This window comes from Stenella coeruleoalba (assembly GCF_951394435.1).
Source record: "Stenella coeruleoalba genome assembly, chromosome: 11".
Lineage (NCBI taxonomy): Eukaryota > Metazoa > Chordata > Mammalia > Artiodactyla > Delphinidae > Stenella > Stenella coeruleoalba.
Window position 1 is genome coordinate 98,479,409 of NC_137157.1, and position 22,527 is coordinate 98,501,935.

Genomic DNA, 22,527 nt, shown 5'->3' on the forward strand with positions numbered 1-22,527 from the left:
CACCCCCCATTTCAGTGCTTCCTCCCCAGGGACTATTGCCGTCACCTCCCTCAGAGGCCCCCATCCCACCTCCCCTCTGCCCCCCTTTCACAGCCCGAGGTGCGGGGAGGATGGCTGGCAGCCCTGGACCAGCAGCCTGGTAAATGGGTAACGGCGCTTTCTGTGCTCAAATTTGAAAAGACCACGGTTGGGTAAGCTCAGGCCTCTGCTGCTTTGGCAGGTAACAGGAACCATGAGGCCCCACCGGTTGGATCCAGTTCAGGCAGCTTTGCCCCTGCTCTGGGCCAGGGCGGGACAGATGGGCTGTGTCGACTCGCTTTTTTCTCCAGTCCGGAAGGAGACCTTGACTCCCAGAGCCCAGGAAATGGAAAGCTGACGGCCCACAGGACTCTCAGAGGGACAGGGCTGGGATGGGGTCTTCCTTGTGTACGTGGGTCTGGGGGGAAGCGGGGAGGATGGGGAGGCTCTTTGTGATCACACGGGCCGGTCCTTAGAGTCCCCGCACACCCCCACGGCCAGCTTCCCCCACTACCCTGAGGGGTTTCACGCCCCACTAGGGGCCCACTTGGGGGGACAGGGAGGCCTCCGGGAGGCCCGGGTAGGGTGTCTGCAAGCCGCCCGACTTCCATCCATCCACCCATCCATCCATCCATCCATCCCCCCTCCTCGCAGGGACCCCGGGGCCACCGCACAGCTGCCCTGACTCGGACTGGATTCGCTTCGTGCGCTCTGAACGGGAGAAAGGCCAACCCCTAACAAAGACGGGCGGCCGGCGGGGCGGCGGGAGAAGGAGCCCGGGTATTGGAGGGGCCGGGGGTGGGCGCTCAGGAGGCGGGGCGCGGCCGCAGGAAGTGCAGAGCGAGCGCGGGGCTGAGCGCGGCTGCGGTCCTCACCCGCTGGCCCTGCAGCCCCACCCCGGCGCCGGCGGCCTTCGCTGCGGAGCCCGCGACCGGTGAGTGCGGGCGGGGGCGCGGGAGGGGGCCCGGCGGCCGCTCGGGACTCCCGCGGGAGGGACTGGGAGTTGCGTGGCCGAGCGCGGCCCGGCGGGCCCGGGCAGCCGACTCCCGGGAGGATGGGGGCAGGATGGGGCGAGCACGCACCGCTGGCTGCCCTGTTCCCATCCGTCCTCCGGAGACTGCCCGTCTGCACTTAGTGTCTCGGGAGGGAGCTCGGGACCTCAGTGCGCGTCTGTCTCTCCTCCAAACGTCATTCTCTTTGTCCACCTGGACTTCTGGTGGCTCTTATGCACGGGCCCGAGGTGACAGGCCCAGAGCCATCCTAACTAGAATGGGTACAGCCCTTGGTTCCGTACCCCCGGCAAGGCCTTGCCCAGTGTTGGCAGCTGGCGTGTCTCCTGTGCGGGCACAGGATCGTTCTCGGTGGGTCCGTCTGCCTGCCAGGGTGGTCCACAAGTTTCATGGGCGCATCTGTGCACTTGGGGGAACCCGGCTCTGCAGGCCCTGTCACCTGTGTGTCCTCCCTGTTCCTGTGCCTGCAGCTGGCTGGCTTGGTATGGAAGGACAGGAGGTGTGGAAGGTTCTAGGTGTATTGTTTTCACCAGCTGTACGTTCACACACATGACTTGGCTGGAAATATGAAAGGGGCATCTCAAGCTGGGTCTCAGTTGCCGAGGGTGCGGGGGTGAGTGTTGGCCGTCTCAGCACATGGGCACCCACTGTGGGGCAGGGTGGCGTGGAGAGAGAAGGGAGCTCCTGGAAAAACCCCAAGTGCACCCTAGGGCCTAGGGTAGGTGGCCGTGTGGGAGAGACCTGGGTGGTGTTCGGCCGGAGCGGGTGGTCTGTGGTTAGCTGTGGGCAGCTGGATTAGAGGTGGAGTTGGAGACCTGGGTTTGAACCAGAACTTGGTGGAGGGTCACCACGGCAGTAGCGTGTTCCCTGCGCCTGTCCCCCTGGGACTCAGTTGCTTCGTGTGCAAAATGGGACTAATGACTGCTGTCCTGCCCACCTCGGGAGGTGTCTGGAGGCTCAAGTTGGCTAAGCAAAGTGCTTTGACAGCGGGGAGGCTCCAGGGACAAAGAGTGAAGGCCAGGCCCACGGGCGCGCCGATTGGGCTTTGGGGAATGCATCGGGGGCCAGGTCTGTGGGCTGCAGCAGCAGCTGTCTTCATACCGCTCCCTAGAATATTCCAGAGATAGGAGTGTCTGCCCGGTGCCGGGCCTCGATCTCTTGGAGTGTGAGGTATTCGCAGGCCTGTCTGGTGCTGCCCCTTCGGTGTGGATGCTTCCACAGCACAAGAGGACAGCCGGCTTGGCAGGTCTTCAAATCATAGCCCTGGAGCAGCTCAGCTGTGCAGAGACCCTCCTCCAGGTGGGCTGGGACCTTCACACCCCCCGGCTGGCTTTTCTCTGCTTGTCACCACCACCAGAAGCAGTCAGGCCACAGTTCAGGCCAGGGAGATGGCAGAGGAGGGAGCTCTCTGTCCCTGGTCACCAGCCTCAGGGTTCCATCTTCTGGTCACGGGGCATCCTCTAGAACCAACGCTGCACCTGCCAAGGAGGGCAGGGAGGGCGTCAAGAGTCCTCACAGCCCCAGACACCGGGATGTGGTTGTGGTTTGTCACCCCTGGATGTCACCTGTCACCAAGGCTTCTTGGCCCGTAGTAGCTGCTTCGTAAAGAAGCCCTGGAAACCCGGGTTCAGTGCAGCTCGGCTTCCTACCCGCTGTGTGACCTGGGGAAAGTCCCTTCACCTCTCTGGGTCTGTTTCCTCGTTGGTCAAAATCAGCATCTTTCCAGATTATAGTTCTGGTCTAGCCCACATTTCACGTCCTCAGAGAGGAGGTGACCCTCTATCCAAAGTGGCCACCTCCCGGCCTCCGTCACATTGCCCTGATCTGTTTCCTTCCTAGCACTCTCCGCACCATCTGAACCGCTCTCAGCTGCATCCAGCCACGCTGAGAGCTTTGCCGAGGAGGGACCTCCTGTTACCTGCTGGCTCACCGCACCTGGAGCCTAGTAGGTGCTCCGGAGAAGCTGTCAGTGAGTGAGTAACTCAATAAGGGAGAGGGATGCGCGTCTTTCACATCGTGCTCCTGGGAGCTTGTGAGGGGGGAGCGGGCCCATAGGCAGGGCCCTGGGCTCTGCACACCCCAGCTCGGGACTAATGTGAGTTAGGGGCTGGCTTCCATATAGGACTTCCCTTGAAGAAAGGGCCCTCCCATTAAAATAAAACTAGAAAGCCATTGCATCCGAAGACGATGGGGCCTTTTCAACTCCAAGTTGAAATTACAGTACTGGGACGGGGAGTAACGCACACTCAGCCTTCGGGGATGACCAAAGGCTGTGGTTCAGACATGCAGAGCTGTCATCCCGTCAACCATCACTGCTTGGCCGTGGAATTCATGATATGGTTGCTTTTTTGCAACTGGTTTAATTTCCTGAGCTTTGGGTCAAGATTAACGTGAAGAGGATTCTGCACCATGGGGTGTGCGGGGTTCTGGACCAGAAGGAAGCAGTGGACATCACAGAGTGGATAGGAGACACGCTGATACTGGTGAGCTGCCTGTGCGGGGTTCCCGTCTGCCATCATCCTCCTTTGGGTGTGTCCCAGGCAGACTGCCCAGATGCACGTGTCTCTCCCCAGTAGTTTGCTCCGCCTGGTTTTTCTCAAGTAGTTGGTAGTGGAGGACGCCCTTCTCTCTGAGTGATTCCTGAGCCTGGAGAGCCAGGTGGATGGCATGCCACGCCCTATATTGAAGCAGCCACGGAAAACATCCCTCCTTTGTCGCTTCTTGTAAATTCATTTGTGAATGGCGGGGTGACTCCCCTGTCCGGTGCTGTGCCCAGGTTTGGGGCACAGAATACAGTTCATCACCACCTTTGCTAAACCCCAAGGGCTGGGCGTCAGTAGTCCGCCCAAGGACGGGGAAGGAGGTTGAGTTGTTTGTGGGGTTGTTTTAGGTGGCTGGTTGAGGAGAGAGACGGGAGAAGTGGACAGAAGGGACTGAGTGCAGGACGCAGCCCTCTGCTAATTCCTCTGACGTTGACCTTGCTTCTTGTACGCATCCCTGCTGGGCTGACGCTTGTGCGTTCCCGGGTCCAGAAGCTTTAACCTTCCAAGAGGACACAGGCAGAGGGCAGAGCCAATAGAGGTGGTGGAGGGGGGAGAGGGGTTCGGGCGGGGGTCAATATTCTCACGTTCCCTGTGTGCCACAGGCGTGAGGCTAATAAAGACCCAGCCCTGACCTCCGAGCAGCCAGTTGTGAAGGAGATGAAACTTACTCCCCGGAGGAGAGGCGAGAACAGCTGAGTGCAGACTGCAGCGGGGGTGGGGGTGGGGGTCTCACCCAGGCCACAGCTGGAGCTCAGAGAAGGGTCTGGAAAGTGCCAGGGGGCAGAGAGCCCGGGCGGTCAGCTGTCCAGCCTGGAATCTGGACTCTGCCTTCTCCTGAGCGCCTTCCGTGACCTCTCCTGCTCTGTAAGCGGAGGAGACGGTCTCTAGGTCATAGCCTGGCTTCAGGTCCCCGAGGCTTCCCCCCCCAAGGCTAGCCCCGTCCCTTACCTCCTCTGGGTGCCCTTCCAACTAGGCCATTCCCCTCCCCACCTGGCTGTGAGAGGAGCTGGCTGTATTCCAGAACTTCTGCCATCCGTGCTCACTGCCCCCCTCCTCGGGGGCTATGCACATGGCCCTTCGTAAAGGCTTAAGGAGCTTTGCTGTCAAATACCAAGAATTCAAGACTTGAGGATATTACAGAGGTTGAGGAAACGTTACGGGAAGTTGCTCGGCTGGGTCCCCGATCTGCTGAGATCACGAGCAGGGTACCCAGACCCTCTCCAGTGGTAATGTGTGTTGGCGGGGGGAGGTAACCCAAAGTGGTTCTCACCTTGTCCTGACATATGGGTTCTTCCTCTTGTTTTTAAACACGGACCCCGTGTTTTGAAAGTTTTTTATCAGCCAAATTTCAACATAAATGAAAATTTGTTTCTCCATCTGAAAAAATGATTCAGAGCCACAGAACTGAAAGGGATTCACTCTCCAGTGCCCCCCTTTCTGGTTTGTATCACTTACATTTTTTCAGAATCAGCTTATGTTATTTACTAACAGATTCTAGTGTGTTTCAAAGGCTCAGAAGAGAAAAAAGACAAAGGACAGGAGTGAGCTGTTTGTGTCGGTTTGCCTGAGGTCTGGAACCGATTGCAAAATTTTAATAAAAAAGCATTACCTATCCTGGTTGACCGTGTAGAGTGGTAGCTGAACTCTGAAGCATTTTTGACAGGTAAAAGCCCAAGTTTCATGAAATATCGTAAAGAGATTTCCCTCTCAGAAGCCCCTTTACTAGACACGTACGAGGGTTCTGACGTTTGGAAAACAATGTCCCATACCCGGGTTTCAGAATGGTATACCTCACCCCTGCTGGAGGATGGAAATTGACTTTCTTTTCCTGGCAACCAGCACGAAGCTGGGCGAGCGGTAGGGGTTCGGTAAATGTCCACTGGGCGGATATTTCAGAAGCACTCCTCAGCCATGCCTAAGTCTGTGCCTGAAAGAGAAATCCCTACGCCCGCGCCCTTAACTCAAAAAGCAGGAAAAAGTGCCTATAGGTACTGAAATACAAAGCTTTTTCCTTTCTTCCGTGGCCTCTTTATTGACTTGTCATGATGTGGTTTTTTTACTTGCTTTTTAATGACATTGTAAGTAAAGAAAAGTTAAAGTTTTGAATGACTTGCGTGAATTTTACATTCGCCTTTATATTGTGCAACGCCTGTTTTAAATGTAAATAGGTGCTCATTTCACTCATACGCTGAAACACCAAAATGACACGATTCCTATTTCACAGCTCGTATGTGCGCGTGTATTTTGTTCCTACCAGGACAGCAGACATGGGGCAAGAAACTAACTCAGGTGTTTTTGTTTCACTTCTTGATACACACACGTTCCATCAACACACACCACCTTTGGCCTCACACGTTCCATCAACACACAGCACCTTTGGCCTAGTGGTGAAGGAGGGACAGAAGGGAAAGGGAAAAGGCTGTCCTTCCTTTCCTCCTGTGTCATCATTTTCAGTGTACGTGGGTGAGTAATGCAGGAGGTAGCAGAAATCGGGAAAGACAGGCTATCCCAGGACGGCCCTTGGTTGTTGTCGTTTCTCAGAATGCACAGCTTTCTGTCGGCTTTGAATCAAGCTCGGGTTCCAGCAGGGAGCCTGGCCTCCCAGGCTGCTCTGTCATGGACGTGACTCCTTACCTGTACTCTCTCTGAGGCTTTCTGAAGCCCGCGCATCAAGGATGCCCTGGGATTCTGTGCTCCTGGGGCATCAGGAGCACCAGGTCAAGTGCGGCCTCAAGGAACAGTGGGTCCACATACTGTGCGTATCTCCCCAGCTCGCATTCATGCCCACCGTCCCATGAGACTTCACTTACAAAACACAGGTTCAAAGATAAATTATTAAGAATTCTGAGATGGGGCTTCCCTGGTGGCGCAGTGGTTGAGAGTCCGCCTGCCGATGCAGGGGACACAGGTTCGTGCCCCGGTCCGGGAAGATCCCACATGCCGCAGAGCGGCTGGGCCCGTGAGCCATGGCCGCTGGGCCTGTGCTCCGCAACGGGAGAGGCCCGCGTACAGCAAAAATAAAACAAAAAGAATTCTGAGATGAAACAGCCGAGCATTAAACCAGGCACGGGGCCCTGTGAGGCTAGACTTGGTTTTGGCCCAGGAAGCCAGCGAGGACCCTCCTGTGGGTCACAGTTGTGGATGGTGGCCCAGTTAGGGCAGAGCTAATCCTTTAAACAAGTGGGCTGGGGAAGTGCCCTCGGATCCCTGCTTGTGATTTATATCTTTGGAAAATGCTGGAGGCTGCCGTTTCCTTTCCAGGCCTCCACCCTCCTGCTTTAAATCATTTACATTTTTTAAAAGTCAGCTTAGGTCATTCACTAACAGGTTCTAGGGGTTTTTAAAGGTTCAGAAGAAAAGAACAAAGGAAAGGAGTAGAGGTGGGTGTTGTCCATTTCGTCTGAGGTCTGGAACAGATTGGAAAGCACAAAGCCTCTAGGAGTTCTGAGGCCCGTTTAGAGACGCTCACCAGCTGCTCCGGGTACGATTATTTTTATGCCCAAACTGAGCAGATAGGTTGGGACAGAGGAGGGAGTGGCCTAGTGACCAGGGACCCAGGGCTCTCAGGGTTGGAGAGGAGGGGGAGGGGGAGAAGGGGCCACGTGCAGGTGCCATGTGACTCCACAGTTTGGAGTGGGTTTTGCACACGCAGAGGCTTAGGGAAACCAGGAATTTTATTCCAGAAGAAAGAAACTCCTCTGTCTGTGGGCAGAGAGGGTGAGACCGGAAGTTAGAACCAGGAGCCCTGGGAGAGAATGAAATACTCAGAAGGCAGTTTGCACTTTCAGACAGCTCTGAGCACGTCGCTGAGGGCTTTTAAGTTGCTGGAAACCGAAAGTTCCAAGCAAGTTCTAGGAAGCAGGTACTGGTACCGTGAGCTGGAGGAGGGTGGAAGGAAGCCCACCCGCCCCCTTTTTTTTTTTAACATCTTTTTTGGAGTATCATTGCTTTACAATGGTGTGTTAGTTGCTGCTGTATCACAAAGGGAATCAGCTATACATACACATATATCCCCATATCCCCTCCCTCTTGCGTCTCCCTCCTCCCACCCTCCCTATCCCACCCCTCTAGGGGGTCACAAAGCACCGAGCTGATGTCCCTGTGCTATGCGGCTGCTTCCCACTAGCTATCTATTTTACATTTGGTAGTGTTTATATGTCCATGCAGCTCTCTCCCTTCGTCCCAGCTTACCCTTCCCCCTCCCCGTGTCCTCAAGTCCATTCTCTACGTCTGCATCTTTATTCCTGTCCTGCCTCTACCACCCCCCCTCCCTTTTTAATGTAGAAAGAAAAACTGGGTTAGAAAGAAACAGCGATGATAACAAGTAAAAGATTAGCGGGAGAAACCATGTTTACATCGTACATTTAGTCCCTTTGAATCGGTCTGCCTTCTACCTTTACTGTATGATTAATGCTGATTGTGAGTTGCTGATTCCATCATTAGATTTAATAATTGCATAACGGGCTGTTCTCCAGGGCTCTGCAAACTGTTTTTGGATGACCTGCAAGCTGAGGATGATTTTTACCTTTTTTTTTTTGCGGTACGCGGGCCTCTCACTGCTGTGGCCTCTCCCGTTGCGGAGCACAGGCTCCGGACGCGCAGGCTCAGCGGCCATGGCTCACGGGCCCAGCCACTCCGCGGCATGTGGGATCTTCCCGGACCGGGGCACGAACCCGCGTCCCCTGCATCGGCAGGTGAACTCTCAACCGCTGCGCCACCAGGGAAGCCCCGATTTTTACCTTTTTAAAGGGCTGAAACAAACAAAAAACAAAGAAGGACATACAGCGGAGGCCAGAGGCCCGCAAAGACTGAAACATTTGAACTGGTCCCGTGCAAAAACGGTTTGCTGGGCCATAGCCGTCAGCCCCAGGCTGTGACCGTGGACAGCTCAGCACCCAGGGCTCTGGATGTGGGCACCGCGGCTGGAGGGAAGCTTAGCCTCTGAACCAGGGTCTCTGGGCTGCTCCCCTCTGAGATCCCGACCGAGTTCACCTGGGGTGAAGCCTGGGAATAAGGGTTTTTTACATTCCTTGGCGGGAGGGGTGGGGAGGGTGTCCTAGTGCAGCTAAGGTTGAAAATCACTGCCCTAAGGCAGTAATTCTCAAAGCGAGGTCTTCGACCTGCAGTGTCTGCAGTGTCAACATCCCCCAGCTGGTTAGAAATGCAAAATTCAGGACCCCACCTGACCTGCCAACTCAGGAACTCTTGGGGGGAGGCGGGGAGCAAACTGCGTTTTAACCAGCCCCCCAGGGGATTCTGATGCACCTCAAGTTTGAGACCACTGCTCTTGGCTTGGCCTTTCAAACTTAAACCTTCCTGTTTGCAGGCAAACGTCAGAGATGGTTAGGTGGAGAAGGCAAGACAGGAGGAAGCCAGCGGGAGGGGATAGCAAGGCCTTGAAGGTTATTTCAAGGCTGGACGTAACTGTAGTTGTTATTTTATACACAACCAAGGCCCTGGGAGGTGAAATGGTTGCAGGAAGCAGAGCTTGGGACTAGAATAACACTACCACCTACAGCAATCATGTTATCCTTAACAGATATCATAAATAGCAATTTTAGCTTTGGGCGCTATTTTCCATTACTACAGATATGATTGTCTTTTAGTACATTAACTTATAGAAGGTACCCATGTGGTAAATGCAGGGATTTAAGCACACTTCTGAGCTATCTTGAAATCATTTGAATGAACATTATACATGCCTGGGAAGTCGGAAGGCTGTATTGCTGACCATCACCTCATAACTGAGGGTGAATTCTGTTCTCCCAACCACTCCCTCAAGGGAAGGCAGATCCCCCCAGGATACTTCGCCCCAACTGCTGGCCCTCCAACAATGTAGCCCATGGGGCATTTGTAAAAATGTCACAGGGATTAGAACCTACTGATGTCCTGCTATGTGCCAGGCACTGTGATAGGTTTTAACATACATTATCTCCTACAGTCATCGCAGTGCTCTTATCCCCATTTTATAGTTGGGAATGTTGAGGCACAGAGAGGTTAAAGACTTTCCCCAAATCCCGCAGCTGACAAACCCGGGGATGTCTGGCCTCGAGATCGGTGGAAGTGGAGGGGAAGCTTGCCCACAGTCAGGCATGATGTGGCATTTCAGTAAATCTAAGCTGGGGAGCCTATGAACATGTAAAGCAATTACTCCCAGTTCTCCCAAGCCTTGCCCAGTGTCCTGGGTGTCCTTGGAAGGGTGTGAGTCCACCCAAAGGCTGGATTGCCGTTGTGCTATCTTAGAATTCAAGGGCCAGAGGCACACGAGCATCCAGGGATAAAGACTCCATCTGGGTTGTCAAAAATGCAGTTGCTCCCCACAGAGCTGGCTGGGTTCTTCCATTCCTCCTTCCTCATTTGGAAAATTAGCAGCTAAATTGATAGACAGATTTTTACATATTACATACTATCATCGCTATCAGTAGTAACAAGGCATCCTTTTAGAGTTTTCGCGTCTCCAGGGCACTCTACGCTCCTTAGCTCCTGCTGTCCTGGTGTTGGTGGCCTTGGTTATGACCAGAGGCAGCAAGAGCTCAGAGATCATGACCGTGGGGCAGCGCTGTGAGTCTGCAGCTCCCCGCAACCCCCAAACTAGGACTGAGGACCAGAGATATGCGTTTGAGTCCCAGCTCTTACCTGGTGAGAGTGGAGAAATGGCCTCCACCCTCTGGGCCTCCCTGGCCAACACGTGAGGCTGAACTGGTGTCTAAGAAGTCTCTTCTCCACCTTCTAGACCTGGGACATGCGGGCAGCTTTCCAGACCTTGGGAACAATGGGTAGTGATGCTCCTGGTGATGATGTAATTGGTACCCGACTAGGGAGCCGATGTGGGCAATAGCTAGGATATTCTGATGCCAAGTCCGTTTCTATAACATCCTCCCTCTGGAACTCATGGAACTACAGTTCTTTTTTGGAAAGAATTAGGGTAACAGTGCGGGGGTTGCTGGTTAGTTGCCATGTGCGTACATTATTTCCTTGCCCAGAAAGGTCAAGTATCTCTAAAAAGACAAGTTTCTGTATGCTTGGCTCTCCTGCAGGGGGAAGATTCTAATACTTTCCAAGGTGGGGGTTTCTAAGGTTTCTTAGGTTTCTAAGGTTTCTTAGGTTTCTAAGGTTTCTTAGGTTTTTAAGTCCGTAGAAAATATGTTTTCACAGACCTGGGATGAAGAAACATGGCTTATTTATCAGGGAGCTTAGCAGCTTCCAAACTCTCTTTGATAAATTACATCATCTCCTGGACTTAAGACCTAGCAGATTTACATCCAAGACCCAAAGTGAAAATGGGAGTTTAGAATTGGATGCATGAACGTCCTCTCCCGCAGCCTTGCACACACACGCACATAGATACACCATCCGTGCGTCTGGCAGAAAGCAAGTTGAAGCGGGGTCTGGATACCCGGGACACCTGGCTTCCTCCCCAGCTTGGCCTCTGCTGCATCCTTGGGGCCAACGGGGTCCCTGAGCCTGTGTCTAAGACACAGCCCTTCCCGTAGGAGTTCATAGTTCAGGTCTTATCTGTACCTACCCGAAGAAGGAACCTTAACCTTTTCGTGGAGCAAAGTCATGAACCCCTTTGGGGATGTGCTAAAGCCTATGGGACCCCAGCACGTAAATAGTAACATTTTTCCATACAGTTTCAGGGGCCTCCACGTCATAACTCCTTGGAAGGAACGGTCTTTCAGGCTTACTTCTCAGCCACGGTGTCCCGCTCCAGAGACAAGACAGGCACTGTTTTGAAAGCAAATGAGAAATTGTACCAATCGTCTCTGGGAACAGAGATGAGTTTTTGTGTCATTTGGGCTTTTTTTTTTTTTTTCTTTTTTAATTTCCCGATGCCTGTAAAGGAGTGTCTGTGCCTTTCTGACTCCCAGGAGCAGGTTGTGAATGTCCGTAAGCCAGAGTCACGTGCACCATGATATAGGCTTCTCCAGGGCCCCTCCTGCCCGCCAGAGCATCGCCCCTGCAGCCTGGCTAGTCCCTTAGAGCCACAAAGCCTTCAGACCGCCATCGATCATCCCCTCGACGGAGGCACTGCTGCTGCTGGTGTGATGGGGGGAGGGGCAAGCTGCGCTTCACCCACACTTCCTGGCCTTCATGGTCACTGTCTCGGAGGTCCGCACCCTCTTACCCCTGGAGGGCGGAGGGGGAGACTGGCTCAGGTACTTGGGTGACCTACCCAAGGTCACACAGCTGGTACGGGTGACGTTAATTTTCCCTCCGTGTATGTGAAAGCCCAAACCAAACATCAGAGAACCATGCTGGGGGCGGGGGTAGCAGTGTCGTCAGAGCGTCCATGTCCGGGGACTTGGGTCCCCGAGTCAAGCCTGGTGGCAAGTCCTTCTTGAGTCTGAGGGCTGGGACCATTGTTAATGGGCCCCGATTGTTTCCTGCACCATCTGGACCGGTGGTCCCCAGCCTTTTTGGCACCAGGGACTGGTTTCATGGAAGGCAATTTTTCCATGGCCGGGTGGGGGTCGGGGGGCGGGTGGATGGTTCAGGCGGTGATGCGAGCGGTGGGGAGCGGCAGGTGGACGGTTCAGGAGGTGATGTGAGCGGTGGGGAGTGGCAGGTGGACGGTTCAGGTGGTGATGCGAGCGGTGCGGAGCGGCAGGTGGACGGTTCAGGAGGTGATGTGAGCGGTGGGGAGCGGCAGGTGACGCTTCGCTCGCCCGCCCGCCCGCCGCTCACCTCCCGCTGTGCGGCCCGGTTCCTAACAGGCCACGGCCCTGGGGAGGTTGAGGACCCCTGCTCTAGACTATGAGGAGTGTGTCTTACCCCCTTCCCTGCTCAGTACCCACAACGGAGGAAATGCACCCTGGTCTCTAAGAACAGCATCACCCCCAGTTCCTCCAGCTCCATTGTGAGCCCCGAATCCAAGCTTGGGAGGCCCACAGGCCCAGACTGTCCCCCGCTTCTGCCAGGCTCACTGGAGGGCTGTGGGTGTGGGGGGGTTCCCTCCACTCTCAGGGTCACGTTCACCCGGCCCTTCCAACCTTCTCTGATTTCTACAAGGCACTAGCACCCGGGTGTCGGCTGGACCACCGACGGGTGGATGGCGGAGTGATGGGAAGACCTGCTTCCGATGCTTCCAGCCTAACCCTGCGCCAGAGGGGCTGGAGCAGAACCGCCTGGCTGGCATCTCTGGCCGCCGCCTCCTCTGGGCCTGCGTGTGGTTGGCAGCCTTTTCGCCCAGCCCTGGTCACATGGCCTCAGCCCCCAGGGTCCCGGTGCAGCTTCCAAAGACCCAGCCCGGGCTCAGGCTCCCTGGCTGAGTCCAGGGCCTGGACAGTGTGAGTCAGATGCACTGGGAGCCGCCCTGGGGGGAGAGAGGGGGCCAGTCCTCCTGACCCGGGGTCCCCAGGCCCAAGCCGAGGGCACGGAGCAGAGCAGAGCAGAAGCCTCCTGGCGGAGATGCTCTCACCGTCAGCCGGGAGCTGGGCACGAATCAGCGAAGCCTGATGCCACGGCCAGAACTGGAGAGCAGCCCACAGAGTGAACCGGCCCGGCAGGACCCAAACTAGGACGTGCTCCTGGGGGGCCCGGCACCGGGAGCCTGGGCAGGACGGCCTGCCACGCTGTCTGGGAGACGGGGCAGCAGCACAGGGAGTGGATGAGCGGGTGGATTTGTACTTCACGCTGGCTCGTGTGCCCCCCGGTGAGTTTCCTTGTCTGTGGGCTGGGGACGCTAAGAGCGCCGGCCTCTCGTCCTGCTGAGAGCTGCTCACCCACTGGCCTTATTATATATCTGTGCAAGTGACCTGAGGTAGTGACAGTGGTAGAGTTTATGTTATGTGTAGTTTGCCACAATAGAAAGAGAAAGAGAAAGAGTAGGGTGGGGTTGAGGCCAGCGGGGACCATCACACGCCGAACCGTCTGTCAAGTGAAAGACTCCTCAGATGATCTCGGACGTCACTTTCAGTTCTAGAAATATCCTCTGGGTCTATGGAGTTAAAGCGTAACGAAGCTCACGCCTGCATCGTCTCAGAGAGCGCTAGGGCGGGTTTCTTTGTGGTTCGGGCTTTGGGGGAGTGGGAGGGGAGACAGCGATCAAGTGAGCTTAGATGGGGAAGGGGCTTAACACACCCCTTCTGCCAGAGAAGCTGCAGTTCATCTGTTTTATATGTTGAGGTTCTACCAGAAAATTTACTTAAAAGAATGTCCCGTTAGAACACCAGCGTCCTCATTGTGTAGATAAAGACAGAGGCACACAGAGGGGTAGGGACCTGCCCACGTGCTGGTGCACAGCAAGGGGCACCCTGAGTTAGATCCCCTGGGCCCTGCCCTCCCCCGTCTGCCGATGCCTCTGTACACACCACACCGTGTCCATTAGCGGACATTCCTAGCATCACTCTCTGCGAATCACGGGAAGGGAGGACAGCCCTCGGCGCCTGTCCCTCGCCTGGGGTCCAGGACACATGTTTTCCCCAACCCAGTCCCCCTCGTGCTGAACACCAGCCTTCCCTGGGGGTCATGGCCAAGCAGCCCCCCGCGCCTGCACAGGGCCTCACGCGTGTGTCTCCACGTGGGTGATGAAAAGAGCAGCTCTTTCTTGGTGGAAAGCTTAATCCATTCATTCAAAAAGATCAGGGAAATTATAATATAGATCCATCTCTGAGTGTGGGAAAAATTATAGACTGTGTTCTTCGCTATAATTAAGCTGGTTTTAGTGGGAGCAGTAAGTACATCTGACAGCAGTGCATTGTTCTTTTTAAAGGTACTTTTGAGACCCAGTGTATCAGAATTAAAACCCTGCGGTCTTAGTTCAGAGCGGCGGTGATTTTCCTTGGTGGGTTTAGGGTCTCACGTCTCATCAGCCTCCGCTGCTCCCCTAGCCCGGTCCACCTGTGCGGGCCGTGGCGGCTGCAGAAGGACTGGATGAGGACGCGAGGCTTCAGACCTTGGTGGTGAAGAGAAGGGGATCTGGCGATAATTTGATTCAGGGGAACATGCGAGACCTGGGAGAGAGCATGCATAGCGATTCGGTCTAGTTGGGGAATCGTACACCTGAGATTGCATCCTGGCTCTGTGTGTATCCGATCAAGGAGGAATTTGCGGCCCCTGGAGGTGGACTTGGAACAGAATTTTTTTCTTCTTTTTCAATGGGATGTCATACAGAGAAGAATGTGACCCCTAGGATACAATTCAGTTAGAGGCAAGGCTGAATGGCTGTATCAGACACCTCACAGGACAGTGACTTAAAGAACAAAATGTGTTTTTCTCTCTTGGAACGGTCCGGGGTAGGCAGGCTGTCCTGCTCCATGAGGTCCTGCGGGGATCTTCTGTCTCAACCATACCCACACGCAGTGTGTGGTCCCCAGACCAGCAGAAGCTTGTTGGAAAAGCAAATGACCAGGGCGGGGCCCCGGGGGTGGGCCCAGAAACCTGTGTTTGTAAAAGCCTTCCAGGGGATTCTCATAGACTCTACAGTTAAAGAACCATTGCTCTGAGGGGCTGTCCTCGTCTGTGTGGTTGAAACTGGATTTCAGGCACATCTGTGGCCCAGTTCTTGGGAGGGGGGAAGATGGTGGAGATGTGCAGGGGCAATATTTTAAGGCTCAGGCTTGGAAGTAGCATTTCTACTCACGTTCCTTTGTCAAAAACTACTACACAGCCAGATACGGCCACTTAGACGGTTGGGAAATGTAGCCACTGGTTCAGTGGCCATGTACCCAGCTCCAACTCCATTATAATGGAAGGAGGGGAGGACAGCTTTTGGTCAAACACTAGCCGTCTTGACTACCTGGTGAATCAAACTAAAGTAAGTTTCAATGCACCTCTCCTCCTCTAGAAAAAGGGGAGGATGTCTGCCTACAGGTCACAGTTTAGTTCGTATGTTTAAAAGGGTCCATGGGGTGGGGAGTAGTCAGGTGTACCAGCCCCCACACGTCTTCCCACCCTCACTGCCCACCCTCACGGGTCTTGGGCAGCCCAACCCTGAGACACCCACCCCACCTGCCCTCCCACTGTGTATTGTGCTGCCCAGTCCCTGCTTGGCAACTTCCAGTAAAAGTCAGGATTTCACCCAGCTGGTCCCTTGAGAAGGAGGGCACCCAGGCTTGGCAGGGAAGGCTGGGTGGTGAGGAGCCTGGTTTACTGGAAGGGAGAGAGAGAAGGCAGGTGAGCAGCTTGTTAAGTGAGCAGCCGTGCACACCTGCTCGGTCCCGGGGCAGCCGCTCATGGGGACTCTGATGTGTGCGGCTCCCCTGGAAGTTGGGTGACGCTCTGTCTCTGTCTCACCCCCACGTCCCACCCTCTGCTGAGTCCCGGCAGCCTGGGCTCTCAGGACTTCCTGCTGCCACTGTTCCTTGCCTTACAGATCCTGAGCTCGCCCTGCATGGGCCACCTCTGAGCCTCCATCCTTGCTATGCAAGGCTTCTCGGGAGGTGCCCCGAGACAGGACGGGAAAGTCAACTCTGGATGGAGGTGACTTCTCTCCTCCCCTCTAAGCCTACGGAAAGCTCAGACCTGAGGAGCCCTGACCTTAGCTTCCCTGACACCACGACCTGATGTTTCGGTGTGCCAGGGGAGCCTCAGCCTCCTTGTTTATAAAATAGAGGTGATAGCACCGGCTTCGCTGAGCCGTTGAGACAGTTAAAGACCTGGCCCCGGTGAGGGGCCCACCGCTCTTCACTGGCCGAAGTTACAGGGGGCTGGGCTCTGGGGGCTGCCGGCCAGAACCTGGGCGAGGCGCTGGGGCTGGAGACGGCTTCTCTGTGCTCTCAAACGTCTCGTCTCCGTGAGTGGGGAAGCACACGTTTGTGGCGCAGAGCAGAACGACCTGCCTCCCTCTGGCGTTTGTTTATTTAATGAGCTACTTTCAGACCCAGCGCGTGTACACGCCACCGCGATGCTGAGCCTTCTGTAGGAGGAGGGGGAGGAAGCCAGTGTATTTTTCAGCCCTGAGATCCCACTGGGGCAGCCCTTAGGGGCTGTGGGCTTCCCCAGCCTCAGCTGGAGAGCCATCCCCAAGGGCTGGAGCCCACAGGGTGCATGGGGGTCGGAGGAGGGGCTGATGCTCGTTCATTTTCAAAGCCTGTGGTTTCTTCTGAGGTCGGGCTGCTCTCGGGAGCACCTGTGTGTCCAGGTGTTTCCCCCCAGTGGAACTGTCCTGGTCCCATTTGTGCCTCATTTGTTTTATTTTCAGAAGGGTTTTTCTACTTTGGTGTACCATGGACATAGGTCTGGGTTTCTCACCTGGGGCTGGCCTTGAAAGATGAGGGGAAGAAGAGGGTGGCGTGGAGAGGACAGAGAAGGTCCGTGGGTGGCTTGGGCAGGACGTCCCGGGAGGCCTGTTGGGAGGTGCTGAGCCTGTGCTGAACCCTCCACGCGAAACGTCCTCCACACTCGCGTGCATCGGGCCGAGGAAAGGATGCTGTAGGTTTGGCTTCTCTCCTTCTCATCACCTCTGACCCAGGTGTCCTGGGGAACTTGTGGGAAATATTTCTCTAACCCTCAGAGCGTGCAGGGCCTTTTCCGTGGCTCTCTGGTGCGTATGTTCATCCGTTCATTCATTCCTTCCCTATCCCATGACACCCTCAGGTCAGGTGCCGAGGGGCATGCTTAGGATACAGGCTGAGCTCAGGTCTTAGCAAATGCTGTGGTTAAGGGAAACACCTTATGCTTCTCAGTAGGGTTGGTGACCCTGAGTGTCAGAGCATGTGGGTTGGAGAAACCTATAGTGTGTGGAGGGGATCGGGGCAGAAAGAGTCAGGGGCTTGAGAAATATTGAATACTGTTGACACCCAATTTAAGATAGTGGTGAAGAGCCAGGACTGAATGAACATCCAAACCGGGATATTTTTTTAAGTGAAAAGGTCCCTGCAAATAGTCATGCCAAGACAATAGGTGTGACCCGGGGCTGTCCAGAGAAACTGGCATTGGGCGGGCAAAGTGGAGCATATGGTCCCCCTGAGAAGAGTCCACTTTGAAGCCAGTCTGCATGACTCTGAATCCCACCCCCTCCTTACTGACAGCCTGGTCCAGGCAGGCTCTATAACCTTTGTCTCCCTTTCCTCATCTGTCACGTGGGGTGATGCTCATGTCTGCTCATGGGGTTACTAGGAGAATTAAAAGAGGGGACCCTTCCAAAAGGCTTAGGACCATACCTGACATGTGGTACACGATCAATAAGTATTGGCCCTTGTTATTTGTAGGTACACGATCACACACACGGAGCCTCAGGTGATGCAGAAATTACGTGACAGCAGCAAGTCCTGCAATGGAGTTGCAACTTTACCCATCTCAGTGAGGGAGATAGAGTCATTGCAGTTTTATAGATGAGAAAAACTGAGGCCCAAAGTCACAGAGCAACTTAGGAAACAGAAATGGGACAAGAACCCAGGTCTCTGGATGCCAAGCCCAGTCCTCCTTAAATCCTGCCTAGGGGCAGAGGGGTTATGAGAAGGGAGGGAATGGGTAGGGGCAACATCCTTCACTCTCTGGGCTTAATGACCTCATTAGCCCTGCTTTGATGGCAGAGGGCTAGCCATGCTATCCCATGGAGGCCCACCCACAGGCCCCCTAGGCAGCAGCCCTCCCCTGGAGCCCCTTCTCCCACCCAACAGAGGATGTTTCTTTCACAGCATCTTGTTGAGAACTGAGATGAGGTGCTTAATGTTCACCAAAACCCTTTCCTTTTTCCCCCTTCTTTTTTTTCCAGTAGGAATATATGTTTTAACGACATAATTAACAAAACTGGAAAGTATACACTCTTTTCAACACACATGGAACATTCACTGAAAGAAACGATTTTCTGGGCCATAAAGCAAGTCTCAACAAATTTCAAAGGACTGAAGTTATACAGAGCATATTCTCCAGCCACAGTAGAATACGCCAGAAATCAACAAGAAAAACACAACTAAAACATTCTCCAAATGTTTGAAAAATCAAGCAACATACATATAATCTTGGATCAAAAAAGAAACTGCAGTGAGGATTAGAAAGTACTTTGAAATGAATAGTGAAAATATGACAAATTAAAATGTGCAGAAAGCAGCCAAAGCAGTACTCAGGGGAAAATACATAGCCTTACATGCATGTATTGACTTTGAAAAAGATCATCAAGCTATACACTTAAGACCTCTGTGCTTTACTATAGATTTATTAAACTTCAATATTAAAAATTTAGAAAAATAGGAAATCATCCGATTTAACAAATTCACACTAAAATACAACAAATGAGTGATAACATTCATCTATTTCTACCTTTTAAGAAAAAGGTATAGAAAAAATGATTTTTGCCATACTTTCAAGTGAAATGCCAGTACAAACTGGAAAATTTCAGATGACCGATGTAGGAGAGTTTAGAAGACTTTCAAATGAAACTTAGACCAACCCATCTAGCAGAAGGTTATACAAAAATTGCATTTTAGAGACACATTTGGGTGAAACAGAACTTAGAAAGGGAGGTATTGATGAATGATAAAAAGAAAGAGAAGACTAGGAAAAATAATGTCCAAATAGATATTTTACAGTTTTATACTTAAACATGGTAAATAGACACCTACATGGTGTCAACTGCACTGTTTCTAGGATAACCCTTGGTAAAGGTCCCCGGCAGCTCGCAGTTGCCTTCTGATGTATAATCTCAAATTGATTTCCCTGTAATTCTATAGAGAGTATAATTCTTTATCATTCTTACCTTGCCTTCCTCCACAACTGGTTAGTTGATAGGTTCTCATGATTTTCAGGCTAATCTCAAGATTAGCCTGAGTTAAATGTTATTAATATTTGTATCCGCCCTTCTTTTAAAATGACTATCCTGTCTGAACCAATCTACTTTTTTAAAGTAAGGTCTTGATCTTCTGCAGTTGAATTTTTCCTGGTCACCTGGGGACAAGGTCTCCTGTCATGGCCATCTAAGTGGAGTCCACGAGTAGGCAAGTGGGCTTAGATACAGAGGCTTTAAGACTATATCCCCAACGATCGGATACATGGCCTCTGGCTGATGTAGTCCATAGAGTTACCCACACCTTGTTCTTCATTCAAGGACCTCTTGGGGGTTGGTGTAATAATGCCTTTACCCTGGCATGGCACTGAGGCTGTAAAAACCAGTACACACAGTTGTTGCAAATTCTTCAGCCCATTTGATCCTCACAGCCAACCTGCAAGGGAGGCAAAGTTGGACCAGCATCAGCTCCATTTCACAAAGGAGGAAGCTGAGGCCCAGAGGTCCTGTGACTTGCCCAGGGTCACGCTGCTGTAGGTGACAGCTGGTATTCACACCAGGATCTTCTGACCCACTGACTAGAACTGTTTTTGTTTGTTCACTCATTCTTTTCATAAGCACTGGGGAAGCCCTCATTTCATGGGTCAGACTGAGATTTTTTTAAAAAGGACCCAGGAAAAACAGCAGAGGGTGATACTCGCCTACAGGCAGAACTTCCAAAGACTCTGTGTATGTATAAATGTAGAGAGTCAGAAGGCAGCGAAACCACCTGCCTCAGGTTCTGAACACGGCCCTGACTAATTCACTGAATGCACGTTGGCACCTGCAAATGAAGCAAAAAATAGTCCCGTACTTAGGAAAACATGAGTCTCTGGGGATAAAGACTAAGAGTTCTTGGTGCTGAGGGGGTTTTTTTATTTATTTTTTTTGCGGTGCGCGGGCCTCTCACTGTTGTGGCCTCTCCCGTTGCAGAGCACAGGCTCCAGATGCGCAGGCTCAGCGGCCATGGCTCACGGGCCCAGCCGCTCCGTGGCATGTGGGATCTTCCCGGACCGGGGCACGAACTCGTGTCCCCTGCATCGGCAGGCGGACTCTCAACCACTGCGCCACCAGGGAAGCCCCTCAAAATCCTATTGGTGGCCATGGAGACAGAAGGCCAGCTCCCTGTCCTGCCACTAATCTGCAGTGTGACTTTGGCCCCAGTGTGTCACCCCTACCCCACCCCCAGAGCCCGGCTTCCTCAGGGCCGAGCCAGGGATGCTTCCCCTTCAGCTGTCCCATTCAGAGGCCCGAGGAAGCCTCACTTCTCTGACCCCTGCAGAGGGACTCTCCACCCACCAGGAATAGGGTCTCAGGCACGTGGAAATTAAACAGAGGGGCAGGAGAGCAAAGAAGGGGCACACATGCGGGGATTGCAACCAGGGTTCACTTGAAGCCTAAATTCAGTTACAGGTTAAACCACTTGGACTGTTTTTTCCTTTCCACCTCTTTGACCGCCACACAGGCCTGGCCTCTTGTTGACCAAGAACCCAGAGGAGGAAAGTGGGACTTATTTAACTGAGGGGGAGGGTGGAGCTAGTTTTTCCACAGCAAATATACTGGTTTTGTCTTTATTTTAGAAACACCAAGCTCCCCCTCCGCCCCCGAGTATGGGGAGTCCGCCCTCAGGGAATGAAGAGGCAGGGCACCCGCAGCCTGAGCTTGTGCTAACCGGAGCAGGCAGAGAATAAGAGGTTGGTGAGAGCCCAGGCGTAGAGAGCGTGTGGGGAGGGAAAAGTCACACCAAGTGCGGCCAGCCGGACTGACCCCTGGCCCCTGACCTGACCTTCTAGGCTTTTCTGCAGCCGCAGTGTCCAGCCTCTGCTCATGCTGTCCCCTCTGGCTGAGCAGCCTCCCCGTGCAGAAGCCCTGCCTGTCCTCAAGGACCACTCCGCCCCCATCGCAACCTGGCAGGATCCATGTGCCGCTTCCTCTGGGCCACCGGCAGGGTCTGGAGGTTATATGTGTGAGGGCGCCCCAGCCCCACGGCTGCTGTCAGCTCCTTAAGGGCGAACTCCAGGGGTTCTATGTACAGCTCCTGGCACACGGTGGGGACTTGATGCGTGTCTGTTGAATGAGCAAAGGATGCAGCTGGCCCAGGGGCCGACAGAGCCTCGTATCTATACGGTCAGGTCCCAGGCACCCGCCTGCCCTCTGCTGCCCTCCCCCAGCGCCCAGCGTGGTCCACTCTGCTCTGGTCTCTCCCTCTGGCTGAGCCCTGCCCTGCCCACCGGGACTTCGGCACATCCAGCCAGCCGACGGGGTTCTGCCTACGTGTCCCTCATCTTCTCTGCACTTAGAGACTCATTCTCTCTGGGGGGGAGTGGGGTGGCGAGAAGCCGTAGAAGAGACGATGCCCCCCAGGTCTCAGGGCCCATAATTTTACATATCCGGCCTGACGCGGTCCCCAGATCCATCCTTCACCATCAAGGCATTTGAGGCAGCCTTTCTGAGATGTCCTACAGCACAGGCCCCCAGGCCTGCTGGCTCTCCCTGAATCCCAGCTTTGTTCTGCAGTCAGAGCTGTGGCCTGGAGACCCGGCGCCCCAAGGCTGCATCACCAGGCTGTCTGGGAAATCTTCGTCCTAAATGTGGACTTTGTGTGAGAGGGTGCACCCACCCTGGGGCTCCGCCCCACCCGCTCAGTTACGTCTGTTCAGATGCAAAGGGTAATTACAGGGTAATTACACTGTGCAGGCCATGGAGTTAGAGAACTGGAAGGGGCTTTGGAGAACACTGACTCGGAGTGTGGTCCCCAGACCAGAGGCAGCATCTGGGAGTCGGGTGACCACCCCCCTACTTCACTCCGGGTGGTCCAGGTTCAGCCCTGAAAGTCCAGCGTTCCGAGCAATCCCTCAGTCCTGGGCAAATCACATAGCTGGTCGTCCTGCCCGGGAGTCTGTTCTCCAGGGTCCCACCCCAGTGCTGATGAATCGGACACCCTGGGCTGAGCTGTCCCTGTCGACCAGCCCTCCAGATTCTGATGCTCCTGAGAACGGCTGCCCCGCCCCACAGATGGGAAGACAGACACCCAGGGGAGGGGGGCCGCTTGCCTGAGCCTGGGAGACGGTGAAGGGACAGAGCCAGGAAGTGTCCAAAGTCAATCAGCCTGTTCGCAGCACAAAAAGGTACTAAAAAGGACCTAGACGAACTGCTGCGGTCAGTGGGCAAGGTTCCAGATTCAGGGGCGGGCCCGGGAAGGGGCCGGGGGTGGGGGCAGCAGGCCAGTTACAAGGCCAAAGAAGAGACG

General features: G+C 54.1%; 1 protein-coding gene across 2 annotated transcripts in view; it reads left to right on the top strand.

Annotated features, from left to right (window-relative positions):
• The first annotated feature begins 768 nt into the window (after nt 1-768).
• TSPAN11 (tetraspanin 11) overlaps nt 769-22,527 on the top strand; it is a 63,975-nt gene continuing 42,216 nt past the window's right edge. For both annotated transcript variants that reach the window (XM_079937019.1, XM_079937018.1), the window contains exons 1-2: nt 769-952; nt 2,868-3,001. The gene's annotated coding sequence lies outside the window, so the exon portion shown is untranslated. The remainder of the gene's footprint in view (nt 953-2,867; nt 3,002-22,527) is intronic.